Here is a 6,929-nt window from a genome sequence, read left to right as displayed (position 1 = left end):
AAAATATTATATATTATATATATATATATACACATATATATATACATATACATATACTTTTTTTTTCCTTTAAAAGTGACAAATCAAATACTAACTTGGGCCATTTGGTATCTGGACAGAATCAATTTCAAATACTAATCAAGCCCATTTCAGCCTGGGTCATTAATACAGATGGGCTTACTGCCCAAAAGTTCTAGTTTAAGGAATCAAATGAAAATGGGACTCTTCCAATATTACGAGTGGACCAAGTTTTGAAAATATGCTACTAAGAGTTATTCAAATAAAATGCTTTAATAGTAAGCATATGGTTTTATTTACTATTGCTCTTTCATCCCTAAATAATTATATTCAATATTCATTTTGAAATTGGTATGAAGCCATGACAAAGAGGCCTAAGTATTTGGCAGCACAAAGCTGCACAATTTATCAATATTTGGTAAAGCAGAAACAGCGTTTATAAAGACCAGATGGTCTGTGCATATGAAATTTTAAGTAATGGATATCATTTACACATGAAGTATAAAGTGAAAATAGAGGTATAAAGGTTTTCTTTAGGAATACAGCAGGAGAGTGATTTCCTATTCAATTCTCTGTTCCTACTTCCAAGGTCATAAATAATCTTCAATTGCTTTCATGTAAGAATCCAACAAGAATAGATCATAAAAATTACTGCAAAAGTATAGATGAGAGAGCTACAATGGGTATTAGAGATTATCTGGTCTCCTTGTTTTATAGATTATGAAATTGAGGTTCAGAAGATTGAAACGACTGAATTGCCCAACTGTGGGTACGTGGACCCCGAGTGGATGGCTGAGCCCTTTCACCAGCCATGCTACGTCATGTTTCCTCTCCAGATCGGATGTTACTGGTTAATATATTGTTAATATGCACTAAATACGGATAATTGCTTAGGTATGAGGCTAAACACATACACAACCAGCTTGCTACACAGGATAAATAGGAAAGGAAAAAAGGGAGATAAAAGAGAGACTACCGTTTTAGCATTTAGAGAGTGGCTTGAGCAGTGGCAATGAGATAATGCGGGTCCTTATTGCATAAGTCAGCTAAACTTCTGGCAAAATACTCTGAAAGTCAAACAAAGCTTTCAGAAACAAATATAATAATCTGTTTACAATTGCCAGGACTGAGTTTAACATGAGCAATGATGTAAATTTCCACACACAAACACGAATAAATTACATGTGTTACTTGTTAGAATACCCATAATTACATAAATCTTTATCTGAAATTGCAATATAATTCTGTTTAGGATTGGAAACATCACAGCCAACTTGCACAACTCTCTTGAAAAATAAATTTGAGCATCATTCATCCAAAGATTATCCACAATCTGATTCCTGATGTCACTAAAAAAAATGCAAGCTACGACAATAAATGACTGTGCTTTGAATTGCTAGAGAAGGAATTTAAACCTGACTATGTTAAACCATGTTTCAATAAAAGAAAAATAAAACCTCTCATTTAAGTCGCTGATATCAACATGTTATACAGATGTCTATCACTTCCAAATCCAAAATCTAATAAAGTAAAGCAAATTTGGTTCTGACGCACAGCATTCCATTATTAAAAGGAATGGAAATTACAGGTTAGTAATGTAAAACAAAAAGTAAACCTAAATACAAGGACAATACATTCACCCCTATTTCAAATAAATACATAAAATATATACCATATGTCTGTTTTCATTATAAAATGATTATTGAAACCCTGGTGATTTCCACACAAAGTTTGTCCTAAAGAAAGATGTCTTTAGTTTCTTTAATTTGTGCTAATTAAAATGCTAAAAGTGATGGAGCGGCCAGATGGCTCAGTTGGTTAGAGTGCGAGCTCTCAACAACAGGTTGCCAGTTCAATTCCCTCATGGGATGGTGCCCCTGCAACTAAAGATTGAAACAGCGACTAGACTTGGAGCTGAGCTGCGCCCTCCACAACTAGATTGAAGAACGACGACTTGGAGTTGATGGGCACTAGAGAAACACACACACTGCGTGTTCCCCAATACAAAATTTTTTTAAAAATGGCAAGGCCTTTGTTATTATCGAAGGCAATGCAATCTCAGTGACCTTTAAAAAAAATGCTAAAAGTAAAAAATAGATAAGATACTTCATTTTTTAAATAAAAAAAGACAGTGTTAACCCTATAGTATAATCTACGAATAACTGCTGACAAATACAGGACACCTAATTCCAAATTGGGAGAGGCCACCAAGAACATATGCAGATCTCTGCAGAAAACACTCAAAGGGCACACTTGTCTGAAGTGGAAGGCACAGACCTTGACAGCCTACCTTTGACGAGCTCAGCCACCATTTGAACAGAGGAGCACATACGAGAGATGAAAACATAGGTGCATTGGCTCACTCACTGTCGAAGCCTCTGCTGTAACTAGCTGAAAACCTCTGGATATTACCTTTTGAACTGGATAGATTGAGAAATAGTGGCTCCAGTAGAATAGGGACAAGGCCATGAGAGAATTGTCAAAACACGTTTCCCATGACAGCTGGCGATGGAAGGGATGTTGAAGGTCTGGAAAAGGAAGAAGAGGACTTCAAGACATGCCAGGCATTGCAAGGAGAAATGAAGGGTAGAAATCTAGAAGAAAGAATTTGCAGGCAGTAGAGTAGTTTTCTTGTCTTGTTTTGTTTAGCTTGGCAGATATGTTTATTAATTGCTACTGATAAAAATAAATTCTAAATCATCCCATGATGAAATTACAAAGAGACCCATCCTGCTCATCTCATCTCAAAAGTGAATGTGAACAAAAAGCAAGATGTACCAACCTCAGGCAAAAGACACAATGTATCTTAATTACCCCTGCCATAGCCAAAGTATTACTTCTCCTCAGTGTTCTTTTCTCCCGACACTAACTTCCTCTCCTCACAAAAAAATGATATGATGATTGTAGGTTTTAAAAGCAAAGTAAATAGACTCTTATAAATTTGGTTTCTTAGAACTGTAAGATTTACATGGAGTAGATTATTGGGGAGTACTCTCTGAAACACTAAAAATGGGACAAAATGGTATAATGTGTCTTCCAGTATCTTTTTTGTTGTTTTACTTTTAATTGTCAATGGCTGCACTGAAAAAAGACATAAGATCACCTATGTAGAATTATCAAACATGTATAACCGGAACCCAGAAATGAGAGAAACATTAGACAAATAGATATTGAGGGGTATTTTTGCAAAACAACTGAACTGTATTCTATAAAAAATATAAGTGTCTTAAAAATTAACTATGACAAAAAAAAAAAGTTGCAAGACTCTTCTAGAGTATAGGAGATTAAATTGACATAACATCTAAATGCAAAACTTCATGATCAGATTTTTGGTAGGAGAAATTATATAAGGATATTAATTGAAAAAATGGACAATATATTAGACGATTGCAACCAATTTCAGCTGCCAGAATGTGATGTAGAATATTCTTAACTCTTAGAATACAGGTGTTGAAGTATTTAATGATAAAGTTACACAAATAAAGATGATTGAATATCCAATTACATTTCCATGGACGTATGCTTTCTTATCTCTTGGGTAAATACCTTTGTGTGGAAGAGATGCATCATGTGATCAATATATAATTAACATTTTAAGAAACTGACAAACTATTTCCAAGAGGGGATATGCCATTTCACATTTCCACCCCAGTATTTGAGAGTTTCAGGTGCTCCACATTTTTGCCAACACACATTTTTATATTAGATGCTCCAAAAGTGTATAGTGGTATTTCACTGTAGTTTTAATTTGAATTCTCTGATGAATAATGATATTGAGCATCTTTCATAAGGATTTTGTCATCCATGTACTTTCTTTGGTGAAGTGTCTCCTTCAATCTTTGACCATCTTTTAAACCAGGTTATTTCTCTTACTATTGAGTTTTGAGAATAGACAGGTAGGTAGGTAGGTAGGTAGATAGATGATAGGTAGATGATAGATAGATAGATAGATAGATAGATAGATAGATAGATAGATAGATAGACAGATAGATGATAGATAGAATCGATCCTCATTATTTGCAGATTCCATATTTGTGAATTTACCTATTCACTTAAATTGATTGGTAACCCCCAAATCCTACTCTGTACTTTCACAGTCAGGTATGGACATGTGCACAGGGGTGAAAAAAATTGAGTTTCCTAATGTGCACATTCGCAGCTGAGAACAAACAAGGAGACACTCCACCTTCTTGCTACAGCTTTCATACTGTAAACAAGTGTCATTTTCAAGGTCTCCTTAGTGTTGTGTTTTCACATTTTGGGGCTTTTCCCTGGTAATTTTGTTATTTAAATGGCCCTAAACATAGTGTTCAGTGCTGTCGAGTGTTTTTAGGTGCAGGAAGGCTGTGATGTGCCTCACAGTGTGTTAGATAAGCTCCCTGCAGCTACCAGTTACCGTACTGTTGGCCATGAGATCAGTGCTAATAAATAAACAATATATGTTAAATTAGGTGTCTTGAACAGAAACACACTAAAAACAAGGTCCGTATTTATCAGTTGATGCATGTGTTGTGACCAGAGGCTTACAGGAACCTGACCTTTTAAATCTTCCAAGGGCAATGGTTCAGAATTCACTAATTCAGTGTTGATGACAATATTATAAACTTTAACTCCATAAATAGAATATCATTAAGTTTACCATAAGTAACGAGGCCATATACATGATAAAGTGTATATATATATATATATATATATATATATATATACACACACACACACACACACATACATATTTCCTTCCAGGCTATTATTATGACTTTATGTTTTAAACAATGCAAAGAACAAAATGTCTTAATTGTGATGAAGTCTAATTTACATATTTTTTTCTTTTATGGATTATGCTTTTGGTATCTTATCTAAGAAATCTTTGCCTAACCTAAGGTCCCTTTCTCCTCTCTGTAGTTCTAGAAGTTTTACAACTTCTAGTTTCTAGTTTCTGGAAGTTTTAGTTTTACACTGAGGTCTATGATCCATTTGGAGCTACTTTTCACATACAGTTTAAGGTATTAAGCAAAGTTCGCTGCATATGGATATACATTCGCTGCAGCATTTTTTTGGAAAAGACTGTACTTTGTTCATAGATTTGCCTTTGCAGCTTTGTCACACATCACTTGGCCATATATAGTCAGGTCTATTTTTGGACCCTCCATTCTGTTTCCATGGTCTATTTGTCTAACTTGATGTTAATACCATCCTGTCTTGTTTGTTGTAACTTAGTAAGTCTTGACATCGGTGATATAAGCACTCCAACTTTGTTCTTTTACAAAGTTCCTCTTGCAATTCTAGATTCTTCGTATTTCTTTCTATATTCATTTTAGGATCTGCTTGTCAATTTCTTGGGGAAAAAATGCCTGTTGGGATTTTGATTGGGATTGATTTGAATCTATAGATCAATTTGGGTAGAATTAACACACTAACTGTTTTGTGTCACTCTACCATTAACATGATACATCTCCTCATTTATTTATGTCATCTTTCATTTTATAGTTTTCAGCATAATAATTTTTGCATATCTTTTGTTACATGTATCCTTAAGAATTTCCTATTTATCATGCTATTTTAAATGATGCTGCATTTTTTAATATCCAAGGACACACTGCTCATATATTGATCTTATGTCCTGGAACTGTGTCAAAATCGCTTTTCAATTTTCAATATAAGTTAGTGTCAAAGGGGGAATGCTACACACGATAATAAAATGCAGAAATGTTGAGTGATTACAAAGTGTGCATTGTAGCAGTATGAATGCAGTGTTTTGACAATACACACATTGTCAGAGAATGAGAAAAAACAGTAAGTTTCCAAAACCATTTGTTAACAAAATATAAACAGAACGTACTTTCATATGGGTGCTGAATAAATGATGGATTGAAATCATTTAAAGACTAAGTGCAACAGCTTTGTTTCCAACTTGTGATAGTTCATTAATAGCTAAGAAACTTAACCCAGTCAATTTGCATATGGATTAGGTTTATTAAAACCTCACATCAATATCAATAAGGGGAGACCACCTAAATAATATCCACCCTCAAAAACTGATTTATTTACGTGAGAAACTGCTTTTGTCAATCCAAGTCCAACTCTTGAAAACTTAGAAAGAGAGGAAGCTCAGACAAGAGATAATAAAATTTCAGAAGGTTTTAAGTAGTGCTACCCAGAATCGCAAAATCAGGCAGAAAGGAGGGATTGGAGGGGGAGAGAAAGACAGAGAGACCACAAGAAACAGATTCTATATGACTAATTGATTTGAGAGGTCTGGAGGAGCAAGGGTAGGCTCAAAGGTCCCAATATACTTAGCTGGAAGGAATAATGATCCCTGAGTAATATACAAAATATTTCCCCCCGATCATCTCTTACAACATTGTTTCACAAAGATCATCTCTGGGAAGGTAGCAATCAACTGTCCAATCCTACAAAAAAACCCAAGTTCCTTCTCCAGGAAATGCAAATGGTCCACAAAGATCTGCTAAATTTCTTTCTGTGTGTTTGCATTTTCTAATCAGACAGCATTCGCCAGTCAGCTTTTCCTGCGTACTTCCTTGTTTTCCTCCTGATCCACCACTGCAAGCCCCCAACTCATTTCTTCCACTTTCTGCTTGTTCCTCATTGTTTCTTCTATTCCTTTTCTACATTCCAGACCCGCGTTTTCTGTGGTCTCAGAATATTCAGTAACAACTCCAATTCCAGCCACCAACACAACAGCAAACTTTAGATGGACGAAGAGAAAGACCCCATGGTTGTGTCTTGTTTCCTGAGGAATGAACTTTGAATGAACGCTTTGAATGAACTCTGCCGGGGATTATCTCTACGAATCTACAGTATATGATATTAAGTTGTAAGGTCACTAAACACTATGATTCATCACAGATAATCTGGGCCAGACGTGAATTTTGGTTTTCTTGCCTTTTCAA

The sequence above is a fragment of the Rhinolophus ferrumequinum genome, chromosome 14, assembly GCF_004115265.2.
Source record: "Rhinolophus ferrumequinum isolate MPI-CBG mRhiFer1 chromosome 14, mRhiFer1_v1.p, whole genome shotgun sequence".
Lineage (NCBI taxonomy): Eukaryota > Metazoa > Chordata > Mammalia > Chiroptera > Rhinolophidae > Rhinolophus > Rhinolophus ferrumequinum.
The sequence above is the reverse complement of the archived record's forward strand: the minus strand, read 5'-3'. Positions refer to the sequence as shown.